At 39.0% G+C, this 18,193-nt stretch overlaps 1 protein-coding gene across 18 annotated transcripts in view; it reads left to right on the top strand.

Moving 5' to 3' along the window:
- Window positions 1–4,802: 4,802 nt before the first annotated feature.
- Window positions 4,803–18,193, top strand: part of KDM4C (lysine demethylase 4C) — a 443,090-nt gene continuing 429,699 nt past the window's right edge. For 10 of the 18 annotated variants that reach the window (XR_009251711.1, XM_058695407.1, XM_058695402.1 and 7 more), the window contains exons 1-2: window positions 4,807–4,940; window positions 11,323–11,388. The gene's annotated coding sequence lies outside the window, so the exon portion shown is untranslated. Of the gene's footprint in view, window positions 4,941–11,322; window positions 11,389–18,193 lie in introns of all 18 variants that reach the window. The other 8 variants (XM_058695404.1, XM_058695400.1, XM_058695398.1 and 5 more) reach the window with 5 other exon arrangements.

Raw genomic sequence — 18,193 nt, 5'->3', positions numbered from 1 at the left:
AACAAAAATTGTTACAGGAAAGGAAGGGGAAGGTTGAGAAGTTTTACCTTTTAATTTATCAAGCTAAAACAACCTGGGTGGTCCATTTGTCAAAAGGTAAGAAAGGGGATATAAAACAAACAAAAATTAACACAGTAAATGTTGAAAAGTCTTTTAAATGTCACACATATAAAAGTGCACACATCATAAGTATATAGCTTGATGAACTACCACAATTATTGTCATCTGGGTCAAAAATTGAGCATAACCAGCATCCTAGAGGATCCCAGTTGCTCTGCCCCCTTTCTCTTTCTCAAATGCAGCCATTATTTTGACTTTTAACACCATAGAATAGTTTTATCTATATTTAAATGTTACATAAATGAAATCATACAGCACATATGATTTTGTGTCTATCTTCTTTCACTTAACACTATATTTGTGAGATTTAGTCATTCTTTTTTTAAATGTTTTATTTATGCTTATTTTTGAAAGAGAGAGAGAGAGAGAGAGAGAGAGTGAGTGTGAGCAGGGAGGGACAGAGAGAGAGGGAGACACAGAATCTGAAGCAAGATCCAGGCTCTGAGCTGTCAGCACAGAGCCCGACATGGGGCTTGAACTCACAGACTGCAAGATGATGACCTGAGCTGAAGTCTGATGCCCAACCGACTGAGCCACCCAGGAGCCCCTTAGCCGTTCTTTAAAAAAAAAAAAAAATTAATTAATGTTTATTTTTGAAGGAGAGAGAGACAGAGCATGAGCAGGTGAGGGGCAGAGAGAGAGAGGGAGACACAGAATCCGAATCAGGCTCCAGGCTCTGAGCCGTCAGCACAGAGCCTGATGCGGGGCTTGAACCCATGAACTGTGAGATCATGACCTGAGCCAAAGTCAGATGCTTAACCGACTGAGCCACCCAGGAGCCCCTAGCCATTCTTTTTTTTTTTTTTTTTAAATAAATATTTTATTTATTTAAGTAATCTCTACACCCAAAATGAAGCTCGAACTCACAGCCCAAGATCAAGTCACATGCTCCACCGACTGAGCCAGCCAGGCGTCCCTAGATTTAGTCGTTCTATTTTAGATTGTGGTAATTCATTTCTTTTCATTGTTGTTTAGTTTTCCATTGTAAAAATATAGAAACATTTATATCTTTATTCTACCATTGATGGCTATTTGGATTGTTTCCAATTTGGGACTTCGTAAGTATAAATTTTCTCCTACATGTCTCTGGTTTATATGTATCTGTATTTCTATTGGTGTGTATGTCTATCCACATCATCACTGATGTTTGTTGCTGTCTTGTTTTTTTTAGCCATTTTTTTGTGGTGTATTGGTATTTCATTGTGGCTTGACTGTGCGCTCCATGAAAGCAAGGCCACATCTGTCCTGTTCATAGTGGTGTCACTATCCAATATTGTTTATAAAACATAGTAAATACTAAGTGGTAATAATAAATAATAATAAAAATGAGGATTGATCGAAACAATTACACTCAGAGCTTGCAACTTTAGCTTATTATTTATTTTTATTTGTTAAAATGAATAGTTTTTACATTGTGTTATGATTTGGATGTCATAAATCATTTCCACTGTTTTCCTTAATGTGAAAAACAGACTACCTCACTGTTCCCTTGACACCCTGCCCTCCCAAACACACATACATGCAAATTTAAGGCAATAGCCCAGTGAGAAGTAGAAGCCCTAAGGAAAATATGGCATATCTCCCCTTTAATTTTATTCAAATATTTTTTTTTTTAATTTTTTTTTTTCAACATTTATTTATTTTTGGGACAGAGAGAGACAGAGCATGAACAGGGGAGGGGCAGAGAGAGAGGGAGACACAGAATCGGAAACAGGCTCCAGGCTCTGAGCCATCAACCCAGAGCCTGACGCGGGGCTCGAACCCACGGACCGCGAGATCGTGACCTGGCTGAAGTCGGACGCCCAACCGACTGCGCCACCCAGGTGCCCCTATTCAAATATTTTGATAGGAAAGTTAAATAATTTAACTGCTAAGTAATTTTAAGTATTTTTCTTACATTGAAACAAACACATATATAATGGTATTCAAATTGATTGAATATTGTACTTACATAGGAGTCCTGCATCACCTCAAAGTCTATCTGTATACCCTTAGCCACCATACTCTTCTTAGCCATTGTGACTCCTTCAGTGGAAAAGACTGAAAAGCTTTGATATGATGGGGAATTAACGATGTGTTTCAATTGTATGGGATCATGATTCAATTTTTATTTTAGGATAATTTTGGCTTGCACTACAGAAGATCAGTTGGAGGGGAAAGGGGGATGAAGAAGCACTGGAGGAAGAGATAGCATTAGGAAAATATTGAAACACATTATATTATAATAATTCATTATATTATAATAATCCAGGTAAGAGATAAGTTGACCTAAACTTCCGAGCACTTGACACAGAGAAGAACAGGTACCAAGATTTCTTGTATTAGGTATTCACTTTTATATTCACAATGACCCTTTAAAACATCATTTAAATGTCTAATTATTGGTTAAGGTTTGTACTATGCCTGCATAAATAACATACATATTTGATAGGATAAATAGAAATGTTAATGAGCACTGCTATTATTTAATTCCTTATATTTGCAAAAGTGTAATGGACTTCAATATATTCAAAATTAGCTATTATTTAGTTGTGTTTCAATTTGCTGCCTTATACCTAAAGAAATTTACAACAGCTGTCTGTGAGGTGACCTATGTAAGTTATAAACATAACAAACAAGCTTCAAGGGAAATCTTTGTATCCATTGTGGAATTCTAGCTTATTGCAGTTGGAAGTTTTAATTGGACCTAAGTAAATTAATCTACTGTAGGGCTAAAATGTTAACTATCCTTGTAATTCACAATATACAGGTGTTTGATATACTAGGGACTCAACACTGCCATGAATCCATTTGATTTTTCCTTCAATTTCCCAAACTGTAAAGTCCTTAATAGATTCACAGTGCTTTCCAGCTTTCGAAGTGTTTTGGCATTTTACATTATCTTCCTTGATATTCAAAAATGCTTGGAAAATTCAACAAGGCTGGTATGTCACCCCAATTTTTCAGTTTAAAAAAAGCTCTGACACTTGATTCAATGTGTTCGACAAATGTTATTATGTAACATCATGCACCTGCATACTGTAAAGGGACTGGAATTCAGATTTCTGGACTTTCCTAAGGACTCTGGTTTTTAGTAGCTGTTTGACAAATTTCTTAAGCTCTATACTCCAGTTTTCATATCTAAAATAAGGAGATAATATTACCTAGTCATTGAATTATTATCAGGGTACATTTAGTAAATATTTGTTAAGCACTTAAAAGCAGTGTCAAGTTCACAGTAAGCTCTAAATAAATGTTGGATTATATATTTATTGTTTCAGCATATCCGACTGACTTGTAAGGAGAGTTGGTATCCTCAAAGTACACACATTTGGAAAATTTCCAGTTAAGTGTATAATGTTAGGCAGGTTCAGACGTGTATATGGGTAATAGAGCATAAACTTTGTTTCTAATTTAATAACTAAAGAAATGTGGTGGCCCATTAATCCCATTAGCCTTGTTTAATTAACCACATTTCATCTGACCTCGATATGCCCTTCCCAGAGAGAAAAGACTTCAAGGGTGTAGTGACTTTTTATTTTAAAAAGCAGAAATCAGTAGATTGTAATAGAAACAGTATATTAGCCCAAGTGTGCTCAGTAGTGTAAAGATCCACCCAATCTTTCTTAGCTGAGAGGACGTTACGGGAAATGGTACAAGGGACCCAGCTGGGTACTCTGCAGGAAGTTAAAAAAAATTGTTGAGTTTTGCAAAACATCTGGTGTCAGCCATCTGTCTTTGGTAGTACAGAGGCTTAAGGTCTGTGTGGTTCCGTCTGACACCTTGGAAGGCGGAGTTACAGCGCAGAAGTAACAAATAGTACCAAGCTAATTTAAGTAGGTTCTCAGGGGTCCGGAGACACTTGCACTTCCTGTTACTACAATTCAGGCCAAACTGCTGTCAACCCCTAGTTTGAGAGATTCCCCCAGACTGGATTCCTACTGTGGCCACCCTCAAGTCTCCTCAGCTCCAGCGCACACCTGGGCGGGGGCGGGCTGTGCTCCACCTAGGTGCTTGGAATATGGGACAGTTTCGCTCTCCGAGGCAAACAACACACTCTCTTGCTGAGAGTTACTCGTTAAAAGGTTGGCAGGTGGACCCCCTGGCCCACTCGGGATCTCCCATTATTTTTTGGAGGCTCAGGTGCCCGGGTCCGTAAGACGCTGTCATTGCCACCCAGCCGCGAGCCCAGACATCCTAGCCAGGCTCCGCGGGGCATTCTGAGGCCCCACCCAAGGCAACGCCACTCTGACGTCCGCGCGCCGGAGGCCGCCATAGGCCCGCGTCGCGGCCCAGGACGACGTGTGGCGCGTGTACTCCATCAGTTCCAGCCCTGAGGGAACCCGGTAGGCACTTCCGGGCAAGGTTCTGTGCACCTGTTCCTTCCTTCTGGTTAAGTGTGTTCCTCTGTGGGAAAAAGTGGACATGCCCCTCCGGAGAGAACACGATGTGTGATAACTAGCAAGCCTAGATTAAGAACAGCTCGAAACCTAATCCCAAAGCAAGAAGGCGCCGGGCATCTTTAAGCTGTTTGGAAGTTCACGTGACCCACTAAGTGCCGGGCCCCAGTGGTCACGTGACAGCGCGCGCGCCCTCGCGCAGGGAGAGCCGGCAGGCGCCGTGCGCGCGCCTTCGCCGCTGCCTCCCTTCTCCTCGACGGGAGGGTGAGGAGCTGCGGAGCGATCAGGCAACTGGGGTCCCGTGCGCGTGCGCAGCGAACAGCTGTCACCCAGTGCGGAACAAGTCTTCCAAATTTCCCAAATCTCCCTCGGCCGGAGGCCACCTTCTTCCTCCTCATCTTCCTCCTTGGGGTTGTATCTCCGTCCCCACCCGCGCGCCAGGTAACCGCTTTTCCCGAGTCCGGACGATAGGGATGGTGGGGGAAGGGGCCAGGGCTGTCTTCTCGGCACTGCCCCTCTCTGCGCCGGGCCGCTGGGGGTGCCGGCGGCCGGGGCAGCGGAGACGCCGGGCAGCAGACGCTCGGTCCCCGGCCGCCGCGGCTGTCATGTCGGGGAGAGAGTGGCCAGCCATGGTCGCAGCGGAGGAAGGCGGGAGCCAGTGACAGTCCGCTCCGGCCCTCTCGGGGGTTCGGTCCCCGCGCTCGCCGTTCTCCTGGGGGCTGGAGTGCAGGTCGCGCTCCTTGGGGCAGAGGAGCGCGCGGGTGGTCCAGGGGTGCTGACTCCTTTCCATTCCCCTCCCAGCCTGGTCTGAGGCGGACTCCTGGGAGGCACGGCCTGCTGCACCCTCGGTGCCATCTCTTCTCTGGGACTGTCACGACCCAGGGGGTGAAGGCGGGGGCTCCTCTCCAGAACACCTCACCGCAGGCAGGCAGCCTCTCTCCCGGGTTCGTCCTCAGTCCCCGTGCTGTCCTTTTGATTTTTCCCTCAAGGGGCCATTTCTTCCCGCAGTACCTGAAGCCACGATGTGGTGTAGACAGTGGGTGCTTAATAAATGATTTGGATCGCTTCGCGTGGAATGCCAGGCACGCAAGACGTGGCATAGGGTGGGGATGTGGAGGAGGGAGGCAAGCAAGCTGTGGCTCCGGGTTCGAGCTTCGCTTTTTCCTCCAGGCTTAACCCAGTGGAACCTGCAGGGCTCAATTCAGATGCTTTCCGGGTAAACTCGGACCGGGTCTTCCCCTAAGCTGCACGGTGCAGGTCTGCACGGGCTGGCTTTGGTGGTGGGCGATGCCCAGGAGGGGTTTTACTTGGTTTCTGCTCCAGCAGAAGAGAGGGCAAACTTTTTTTTTAGCACATGGTAAATTACACCGCAAGGTGATTTATCAAGCCCTGCTTCGGAAATGTAGGTTAGAAGTTGGCGTTGGTTCACTTTTATTTTGGTGAAAGTTTCTGTTAGGCTCAGTTCCACCTAGTTCGGACCAAATTTTGCTCTATTACACCCACTTGATTTTGCAGTAATTTTCATTTTTAATTTTAGGAAATTCGGCTTCGCTGTTTCTATGGTAACAGTAACTAATACTATAATTTCGAAGTGTTGTGGTTGAAAATTAGTGGCTTTAATTCTTGAAGGTCCATTTTTGCTTTGAAGCACTTGGTTCTTCTTTACGATCATTACTCAAATTCTGCCTTGCTGGTCTCCTCCCAACCCCCATGCTTTGTTTTGGAATGTATTACACGGCTGTTCCGGTTTTTTAGGCCCCTCTTTCTCCCAATTTAAGACGTTATGAAAAGTTTGCACATAATCTTTACAACACTCCACGAACTTGTAGTAAAATCCAATTTAAATCGGAGACTTGTTTCGTTTAATTAGCAGATTTTAATCGGTTGCTTTTCTAAAGTTAAAAATATATGTTTTAAACCTTTTTGTAGGTGTACAAATGCTTTTAAAAATGCCTAACCTTTCTATAAGAATGAAGATTTTAAGAAACTGAACAGGTACATAATTTTTAAAAAGTCAGTTAGATGTAAACTTCAAATTAAGAATAAAAATCTGGTATTTTGAATTCTCTTCTTGACACCTTCTGAATCATCCAGAGGTAGGTTAGGTGCATAACTAACCTTGGGGTAGTCTGTGAATTCTTCCTTTTCTTTCTTTTTCTCATTATCTTGTCATTCTCTCTTGACTGGCTTTTCCTGTCTGTTAGAATGTTAGGGCTTTGAGGACAGGTTCTATGTTTTTTTTCCCTTTGTTGTATTTGTGGCAATTTACCGTGATATGTGGGGTGCTAAAATATCCTTTCTCTTTTTAAATAATTAAGATGTAATTCATATACCATAGAATCCACATATTTAAAGTATACAGTCCAGTGGTACTACTATCACCGCAATTAATGTAAGAACATTTTTAAATTTTTTGTTTGTTTGAGAGAGAGAGAGAGAGAGAGAGAGAGAGAGAGAATGCAAATGGAGGGGGGAGAGGAGAGGAGGGAGAGAGAATCTTAAGCAAGCTCCATGCATAGTGGCGGTGCAGAGCCTGATGTGGGGCTCAATCCCACGACCCTGGAATCATGACCTGAGTTGAAATCAAGAGTCAGAGGCTCAACCAACTGAGCCACCCAGGGGCACCAATGTGAGAGCATTTTTTATCACCTCAGAAAGAAACCCTGTTCCTATTAGCAGTTGTCCCTTTCTTTCCAGCTCCCATCCTCTCTAGCCTGAGGCAATGACTAATCTGCTTTCTGTCTCAATAGATTTGCCTATTCTGGACCTTTCATATAAATATAATCATATAATATATGGGTTTTTGTGACTGGATTCTTTGAGTTAGCATAACATTTTCAAGGTTCATCTGTCGTGTAGCATCTGTCAGTACTTTATTCCTTTTTATGGCTGACTTATATTACATTGTATGATATATTACTTTTTGTTTATCAGTTGATGTGTTGTTTCTAGTTTTTGGCTATTATGAACAGTGTGCTATGAACATTCGTGAACTGGTTTTAGTATGGATGTATGTTTTCTTTAATCTTGGATATAGACCTAGTACTGGAATTTCTGGGTTCAACATTTTCTCTTGAGTGAATGGATGAATGAAGGAGTGATAGTGTTGAGAGATACTCTCTCCAGGCCTTTGAGGGGCCTACTCTACTTCACTACCAAGTCCACTTCTAGAGAGGCCAGAAGTCTTTGTGTGGGGCTTTGTCCTGAGGATACTGGTGTGTTTTACTTGTCTGGATGTTTTTAAGATCATCCCTTTATGTTAGCCTGGTTTTTCTTCATACAGCTAATGATTATTCCCTTGATACTAATTTATTTGTTATATACTTGTTAGAGATATGGTGATAAAACAGGTATATTCCATATTGTCATTACACTCAGTTGCTAATGCAGGTCTTTCAGTTTTTTAAGATTTATATTTTTTTGTTAATATGAATATTTAATGCTCCTCTGCCCACCTCCATTTCTAATATGAATTTCTTGGTAGTTGTGCAAGAGTTAAAGTCACTTTTTTCCTTATTTGCTACCAGTGTAGAAGGTTGTGTGGAACCTAAAATACAAATTTAAAATATTGGATCACTGTCTTTTTATTCCCTGCACACCCCCAAAGATTCTCCTGTTTCTCGACCCTCTATACCCTTTGGGGGAGAAGATGCTGATCACAGAAGTCTGCACTTGCAGGGTCTAACCCTTTCCCCACCTAAGCAGTTGCAACAATCCAATCCTCCTTTTCCCAAGGATCAAGTCCTCTCAGCTCTCTCAGTAAGGCTCTGCCCAGCCAGTCTCCTCCTTCCACCCAACATTCTCCCCAGTGCCCTGCTGACATTCTTTTTTTTTTTTTTTTTTAATTTTTAATGTTTATTTAACATATCTCTCTACATCTCTCTACATATTGAGAGATATATAGAGAGAGAGCAGGGGAGGGACAGCGAGAGGGAGGCACAGAATCCAAACCAGGCTCCAGACTATGAGCTGTCAGCACAGAGGCCAATGTGGGGCTCAAACTCGCAAACCACGAGATCATGACATGAGCCAAAGTCAGACGCTTAAGGGACTGAGCCGCCCAGGCGTCTTCCTGCTCACATTCTTGTTCCCTCTGCCTGGACTGCTACCCTGACCTGTGCATCTTTATCTGGTTAATTCCATTTCACCCTTCAGATAGCTCAGCTCAGTTGTTGCTTCTTCAAGTTAGTCTTCCCTCAATACTGTACACTAGCCATAGCAGCATTCTGTAATCTCCTTCATAGTCTTAAACAATTATATCATTAGTTGTGGATCACTATTTACTCTCTACCCCCATGTATGCACAGAAAAAGTTCTGTACAAAATGTTGAAAGTGGTTAGTTACTTCTGGGTGATGGGCTTATGGGTTATTTTTCTCTTTTGTTTCTGTGTGCATTTTCTGAATTTTCTCCCATGTATCGGTATAACTTTTGTTAACAGGGGGAAAAATCATCAGTAATTGCTTTTTATTTTCATAAATTTTCTTCTAACTTTTCTTTGTTTTAATAACCGAGATGAGATTTTACTATAGCTTTAAACATCAAACTTTTATTACATTTTGATTCTTTTTCATATCTAGGGGTAATAGGGAATGGTGAGCATATTTTACCATTGGTTTTCTAGGGATAGAATTTCTGGTATTGAAATTTAGCTGATTCTTAGGGAACAGAATCTAGTTCTGATACTATTAGGGTATGATAGAGTAAATAACTCCTTTCCCTTTTATCCCTGAGAAATATCCTTGCTATACATTTGTATGTTTCATAGTACAGAGTTTTTCCTTGCACAATTGCTTATTTGGGCTATTTGTCGTATTTTTGCTGGGTAGTTTATTCTGCCTAGTGGTGGGTATATATTTCTTCATTAGATATTTTAACACCTGCTGTGTGTCGTGCTGCTATGTTAGATGTGGAGCATACAACAAGTGAATATAATAGACAAGTGATTCCCTACCATTTCCTGGAAGAGGATTATTTTGCGTCTGAATGTTTAGTTACATTGTTGCTCTATATTTGTAGATACACAGTGGGTTCAGCTACTGTGGCATTTATGAATTGTTGCTCCTTAGAATCTTTTAAGATTTATTTTAGATTTTTGGAGGGTTTGTATTACACATTATTGTGGGTAAATATTTAAGGAGCAGAATGGTATTATCATCAAAAACCCTTTGGATGATGACTTCTTTTTTTTTTTTTTATATTTCCATTCAGTTCTAGTTTTTAAATTTTTTAAAAAATGTTTTTATTTATTTTTGAGACAGAGAGAGACAGAGCATGAGCAAGGGAGGGGCAGAGAGAGAGGGAGACACAGAATCTGAAGATGGCTCCAGGCTCTGAGCTGTCAGCACATAGCCCGACACAGAGCTCGCACTCACGGACTGTGAGATCATGACCTGAGCTGAAGTCGGACGCTAAACCGACTGAGCCCCCCAGGCGTCCCCCAGTTCTAGTTTTTAATTTGACATCTCTACTTGTTAACTGTAACCAGCTGAACCAGGATCTTCCCTCTCAGCTCTGCCTCTCTGGGTTTCTCATGCATCTTATCACTGCTCACTTAGGAAACCTACGAGTTATCCCAGGTATTTCATAGTTTCTCAGCCCTCATCACATCACCAAACCTTGTCACTTCTGCTTCCTAAATAGGTTAGATCAGTCTTCCAGTCTCTACTTGGCAGCATCTCAGTAGCCACTCTAGCCTCCTTCCTATTTCTGCACCACTAATGATCTTTTCAAATGCAAATTGAATCATTCTCATTGCTCTCAGGAGACTTAAAATTCCTGCATTGTCTCCCCCTATCCTAAGCAACCCCCAAACCTTATCTAGATGTTTTTAGTTTTCCTATCTGCCCTTTGGCTTTTCTTTTTCACAAACTGTGCAGGCCTTTGCCAAACTGCTGATTTCTGCCACACTTTCTTCCTACTTTCTTTTTGGTACATCTTTCCAGTCTCTTCTTGAATGTACTTCCTCAGAGAATCCTGACCCGGCTCCCCCACCTCTTCCTCAACCTGAATCAGCTTTCCTAATGATAATCTATCTTAATTTCCTAAATGTTTCCTTCCATAAGATTTAAGCATACAGCAATGGACACAATAGATAAGTGATTCCCTAACATTTCCTGAAAAAGGATTATTTTGAGTGTGAATGTTTAGTTACACTGTTGCTCTATATTTATGTGGTTATTTGATGGTTTCTAAACTGTAAGAATTGTGCAAGGGCAGGGACCCAAATATTTTTATCACTTGTGTCATACCAGCACACCATTGTCTCATCAACTGTATAATATAGTTACTGAAACATTTGTTGTACAAATTAATTACTTCTGCATATATGAAAAATTTAAGGAAATTAAAACTAGGGCACACAGTAGGAAATAATTTTACCCATCCTGACCCAACACACATACACCCCCCCCACACACAAAACTGAAACAAAAATTTCACAAAACAATACTTTGCCACCTTTGCCACTTCTGATATTTTCTGTTTTGTTCTATATCACATATTATGAAAATATTGATATAGCCCTCCAATTGGGTAGGACTGCAGGCTGCTGTCTGAACAATACAGTTCTAAGGCTCTACAAGGAGCCTCATTTACATTAGCCCCTCCCTCTTTTTTGAAACACAATTACTATTTTCTAATTCTTGTCTGATGGCAAGTGCAGGTGCATATAGCTTTACATACCGTTGTCCCATCCTCCATCTTTACTGTTAAAAGAAATCACTATTGCTGGTTCTACTTAGAAGTTCTGGCCTGACCTCAAAGGAGTGTTGCTTAAAGCCAGGTTGAGAAAAATCTAAATCTGACTCTACCTTATCCTCTAGGTTTCTCTGGGCCACAAATAGACAGTACTCTTCTCTCTACTTGGCTGAGCTCATTGCAGGTGTGTGGTAAGTCACTGAATTTTAAGGCTCGTCACTTTCATTCTCTCAGTTTGTTAAAAACTAAACAAAACTCTGAAAATGATAACAAGGGAATCAAGGCAAACAAGTATTTGTGAAAATATGAATTAAAGAGCTGGCTTAGTAAGGATGTCGTGTTCAGTGGATCATTAGAGCTGATCACCAGAGCTGTGTTTCTCATTTATTCACTTTACCAGGACCTCTGCAAAGAAGGCTTGGTGCTATATTGCCCCCATCAATGAAATATTGATCTCTCATCTATTTTGCTAACCAAATAATAGAAATAACCTAAGTGTTTATCCCAAGGTTATTTTAACTGCACACTGTGATGTGATACTTGTAACTTGGATGAATATTTTAAGATGTTAGAATTATTCCAAAGCTATGTTTATTAATTTTTAATTAAAAATTTTTTTAAATTTATTTTGAGAGAGAGAGAGAAGGAGAGAGACATACAGTATGAGTGGGGGAAGGGAAAAGAGAGGGAGAGGGAGAGAGAGAGAGAGAGAGAGAGAGAGAGAGAAAATCCTAAGCAGGCTCTGCCTTATTAGAGCAGAGCCTTACTTGGGGCTCGAATTTACAAACCATGAGATCATGACCTGAGCTGAAATCAAGAGTCAGACACTCAACTGACTGAACTACTAGGGTGCCCCCAAACCTATGTTTAATGAAAAAAGGCATTATTCAAAATTGTATACATTACATGAGCCCAGTTATGTTTAAATGTGTTTATAAATGTGTATATGTTAGAAAAAATATGCTGAAATGCTAATTTGGTGGTGAGATTACTGGTAATTTTGATTTTCCTTCCTAAAATGTTTTTAGAATGAATATTGTTGCATTTATAATCAGAAAGACTCAGTTGAGAAACAGATTTCCTGAACATGAATTTAGGTATTTACAAATAAGAAAAATAAAACCTTTATTAAATGGTGGATAGACCCCAGGTTTCTAGTGGCTGTGTTTTGGGGACCTTTGTCCAAGTGGGACATACATTCTACCTTCATGATATGTAGTCTTGCACAGCAATCCGTGTTTCTTCTCCTAGTCTGTGTTTTTTTTCCTTTCTTGCTTACATTATTAAAGCTTACCTTGTTCATCTTTTTTGCTGTAATAGGATTCTGTCTCTTCCGGTCCTACTCATACATGTTGATAATGAATGTTTCACTGATGGTTGCCCATAGCATGATAATATGGAAAGTCCTAATATCCCTTATTAAATCCTGCTGTGTGGCATGACTTAAAGGGATGGAGAGGATTTGGATGAATTATGTATATGCAGGTTATATCTTTTTTCTGTTAAATTTGTCCAGTTATAGTGAGAATTAATAAACAAAATTGAAGGAAACATACAGTGACAGTTTAGTTGTGTAATCAGTACACATCAGTACATTTTTCCAAACCTGTGTCTGAAATTGTTTACTTCTTTAGCACTCAAGCCTTAGTAGTTTATCCATTTGAAAATATATTTGATAACCATACAAAATAGATACACTAAATATTATTGATTTATTGTTTTCTAGAGGAGGAATTGGAAACTTGAATTTAGAGAGAAATACCAAAGTAAGAGCAGTTGGCTAGAAAGATAGTACCTTTTGTGTGTGTGTGTGTGTGTGTGTGTGTGTGTGTGTGTGTGAGCACTTTTAGGGGATTTCATAATTCTGTTCTCATTTTTAGTGTGGCATGTTCAGAAATCTGAACTTTCCCAGTTCATCTAGAGCATGTCAGGCATTAGTTGCCTAATGTCCTCAGTGTCATCTCCTGATCAGACTCATAAGAAGAACTATAACCTGGATCCAAAACATGCTTGTCTGCTCTTCATGGCTCTTTCTGGGAAGTCTTGCTTTTTGGGAAAGCACATCGTTTGGTGACAGGCAGATCCCAGCAGATGGACATGGGTTGTGTTCAAGAGTAGTTTAAACAATGTATTTTTTTAACTGCTGGGCTTCTCTGACCCTCTAGAGTACTCAACTTTCTCATCAGAGCATTCTTCATGCAGTAACATTTTCTCCTTTTGAATGAGGTTAAAGAAGAAATCAAATTCTTCACTTTGGCTCTGTCTTTATCTCCATCTTCTAACTAGTTTTTCACCAGACATTTGTTGAAATTCTGGTCCTAAGGATATTTTCTCTGATTCAACATCAGGCTTGTTCCTTCTTTTCTGTTTTGAGAATCTATCAGATACTTAGAAAGATCACTGGTGTCCCTATGTGGGTAAAACTGAAGGTGCAGGTGTTTTGTCTTGCAGTCTGCTTATCTCACCCATTTTGTTTTTATCTGTTTAACTCTCAAAAGGAACTATCACCTGAAATTTGGACACTTTACTGAGAATTCTGAATTTTCAGGGCAGCTTTCATTAGGTGGAATTTGGGCCCGCAATAGGGAAATTCATTCCTTTTTGATAATTTAACTTAGTAAAAATCATTATAATATATTTTATATATATATACACAGACACACACACACATATATACATACATATACATATATGTGTATATATACGTGTATGTATATATACATACACGTATATATGTGTGTGTATATATATACACATATATGTATATGTATGTGTATATATATAAAATGCATATTATTTTAAATAGACAATGCAAAGTATTCAACAAGGTGTAACATTTAGAAGATATAAATGGGTAAAAAGTACATACTCTCACTTTTGCCATCAGACAGCCAGTTTCCTCTTTTTGGTTAAACACTTTTTAAAAAATTTTTTTTAAAGTTTATTTATTTATTTTGATAGAGAAAATGCGAGTGGAAGAGAGGCAGAGAGAAAGGAGAGAGTGAGACTCCCTGGCAGGCTCCACACCGATACGTTGGGGCAGGGGGGCAACTCAGGAACCATGAGATCATGACCTGAGCTGAAGTCAGAAACTTAACCGACTGAGCCACCCAGGTGCCCCAGTTAACCACTGTTAAAGGATTTCTTTTAGGGCTTTCCAGAGATATTCCATACAGCCTATATAAGATATTTTGTAAAGCATATATATGTATATATACACATTTTTTTTTACACATTTATGTATCGTAGTATCTGTACTTGCTGTTCTGAATATTTTTTCATTTACCACTATAACTTGAATGTGGTTTTTAAAATATGAGTACATGTAGAAATCCCTCTTTTTAAAATGATTGCACAGTATTACCTAGTATGCATGTACCATAATTTATTTAACCGGTGCAATATTGACAGTGATTTAGGTTGGTTCTATTTCTGTATAGCGATCTATTTATATATCATCATTACTTCAATGTTTTAATTGTTGTAGCTTTATAACATGTTTCCAGAACTTTTCAGGCTATTCTTATTTATTTTCCCTCATTATTTTTAATTTAAAATTAATATGTCAAACTCCAAAAACCTATTGATAGTTTTATTGGGAATGTCTTTAGATGGACTAACAGAGAAATATCTTTCAGATGTTGACTTTTCCTGCCCAGCATATGGTATGCCTTTCCATTTAAGTGTTTAAGTCCTTAGAAAGGACATTTAAAAAAATATCTTTACACAGATCTTGCATATTTTCTTAAATTTTGTTCTCTTTTATTTTATTTTAAAAATAATTTTTTTAGAAAAGTTGCAATTATTGTACAAAGAACTTTTATTTCCTTGAAAAATTTGCCTCATGTCCCATCGCTCCTCAGTACTTCAGTGTATATATTTCCTAAAACAGGCAGATCCACATAAACACAATATTTCCATCAAAATCAAAAAGCTACCATTGACATATTACTTTCAACGAATCTTTAGTCCTTTATATATCACCATTTGTAATAGTAATGTTCTTTGTAGTGAAAGTATCCAGTCCAAAATGATGCATTGCATTTTCTTGTTTTCAGGTCCTTTAAACATCCCTTCACTCTCAAATATAGTCATTAGTCTTTCCCTGATTTTCATAATATTGACACCTTTGAAGATTACAGGCCAGTTATTTTATAGTCTCCTTTAATTTTTGTTTTCTGATGTTTCCTTGTGATTAGATTCTTGAGGCATGTTTGGCAGGAATGTCACAGAGGTGGAACTGTATTCTTTTCATTACATCTTATCAGGTGGCATACAATCTCATTTTGTTCTGTTACTGGTAGTATTCACTCTGATTGCTTAAGATCTATGCTAGAGTCCTTCTATGTTTTGCTAAAGTTTTTTTGTTTTGTTTTAAAAAACTGTATAAATATCTCCTTATTAAGCTTTCAATTTATTTATTTTTATCTATTAGGATTTATGGTTTCCTATGCTATTCAATGAGTTATAATCTGTTAATATTGTTATTTATATTGCTGCTTACATTGTCATAAGTTTGGCCCATGGGAATCCTTTATGTGAGATTCTGTGTCCTTTTGACATGTCCCATCATTCTTTGAGCATCCCCTCCCTTTTGGGCACAGTGAGATATGCAGGCTTATCTTGAACTTTTCCTGCCCCAAATATTTAGAAGCAAAGATCTAGATGGTTATTGATATTGGGTGTTGCTCCTGTGCCCTTTCAGCAAACAGAGCTAGAGAATATGTGTTTGTTTAGACATACATTTATATGTATTTATCCATACACACACATGCACACAAAAATTATATAACAGATGTACTACTATTGAAGCATTCTTCAATAGTAGAATTATTATAATATATATAATAATATATATTATATATTATTATATTTGTAGTCATGATATATTTTTAGTCATGATATATTATTATATATAATATGATATATTATAATTATAAATATATTATTTAGTCATGATATATATTATTATAATAGTCACTATATTATTTTAATGTGCTCTTGGATTTTGCTTCCTCAGTTTTTTTTTTTTTTTTTTAATTTTTTTTTTTCAACGTTTTTTATTTATTTTTGGGACAGAGAGAGACAGAGCATGAACGGGGGAGGGGCACAGAGAGAGGGAGACACAGAATCAGAAACAGGCTCCAGGCTCCGAGCCATCAGCCCAGAGCCCGACGCGGGGCTCGAACTCACGGACCGCGAGATCGTGACCTGGCTGAAGTCGGACGCTTAACCGACTGCGCCACCCAGGCGCCCCTGCTTCCTCAGTTTTTAAAAGAATTTTCATTGATACTCTTACATAGAATTGTTCTGAAGTTTTTTGGGCCGTATGTCAAATTTTTTTTACCCATTTAGGCTTGATTCTTAAAGAATTTTAAAACATTTTCTTTTCTTTCTAGGGCTCAGGAATAGCTTAAATAACATTGGATTACGTTTCTTAAAAATTGAGCATAATTCTGTGAAAACGTCTGGGCTTGGTACTGCAAGTTTATTCTTTTTTTAAATTAAAGTCTTTTTAGACATTTTCTTTAAACGTTCATTTGTTTTTGAGAGACAGAGAGAGACAGAACATGAGTGGAGAAGGGGCAGAGAGAGAAGGAGACACAGGATCTGAAGCAGGCTGTGGGCTGTCGGCACAGAGCCCGACACAGGGCTTGAATTTACGAACCACGAGATCATGACCTGAGCCGAAGTCAGAGGCTTAACTGACTAGCCAGCCAGTCGTCCCACTGCAAGCTTATTCTTAATTTAGTGGGCTTTTGGCTTATTTTTTTTGTGGTAGCTGAGTCTAGCAAAGAGGTCAGTTATACTTGGCAATACTAAACGTGTAGTCAGTTCATTGCACGTATTTGCTGTCTGACTTTAGGAGAGTGATTTCCATTGCTGAGCCTTAGTTTCATCATCTCTCAAATGTAATAATCACAGCTGGCTAGAACACTTTTAAGAATGAAAATGAAGTACTGTATGTTATAGCACAGTAGAGAACCAAGCAAATGCAAGGTTTTTGTTTTTGTTTTTAGATTAATTTTATATTTTAAAATTTATTTAAATTCAAATTAGTTATCATACAGTATAGTATTGTTTACAGGTATAGAACCCAGTGATTCATCACTTACGTGTAACGCCCGGTGCTCATTCCAACAAGTGCCATGTAGCCTATCTCCCACCCACCACCCCTCCAGCAACCCTCAGTTTTTTCTCTGTATTTAAGAGTCTCTTATGGTTTGCCTCCTTCTCTGTTTTTATCTTATTTTTCCTTCCTTCTCTTAAGATTCATTTTAATAAGATTTCACTATTCAAAGAGTTGTCAATGAAGATAGTCCTGGGTGACTTGGTTGGCAGAGCATCCAACTCCTGGTTCCGGCTCAGGTCATAATCCCAGAGTTGTGGGATGGAGCCCCACCTCAGGCTCCATGCTGAGCCTGGAGCCTGCTTGGGATTCTCTCTCTCTCTCTCTCTCTCTCTCTCTCTCTCTCCCTTTGCCCCTTCCCTGCTTACTCTCTCTCTCTCAAAATAAAATAAAATAAAATAAAAATTCAAAAAGAATAAGTCAAGGAGAAGCATTGGGTAACAGATTATGATTTTCCTTTATGCTTTTATGATTATATTTGTGATTATTATAGTTTTGTTAAATATTTGAGATTTTGAGGAAAGTTAAACTCATCTAAATAGACACTGAAAATACTTTCATGTGTTTAGATGTGTTTGCATGTAAAAGAATTCCTGTATTGGTATTAAGATTAAGAGAATATATGATCAGCAAATACCTGTGCTAGGTATAGCATTGCATACAGGATGAGAATATAGTAAACCCTTTTTCTGTAAGCTTGGTTTTTTTGGAGAGGTAGTTGCTGAAAAATGTGCAAATTGTTGTGGTTCTTTAAAATAGTGTTCTTTGTATTCATTAATAATGAAACAAGTAAGAAGTGTCAGATTATTGTGTCTGATGTTTTCCAATCCTTTTTGCTCCCCTGCTCAGTATAGTTGATACCATGT

This window comes from Neofelis nebulosa, chromosome 12 (assembly GCF_028018385.1).
Source record: "Neofelis nebulosa isolate mNeoNeb1 chromosome 12, mNeoNeb1.pri, whole genome shotgun sequence".
NCBI lineage: Eukaryota > Metazoa > Chordata > Mammalia > Carnivora > Felidae > Neofelis > Neofelis nebulosa.
Note: the sequence above shows the minus strand (reverse complement) of the source record. Positions and strands in the feature narration are given on the sequence as shown.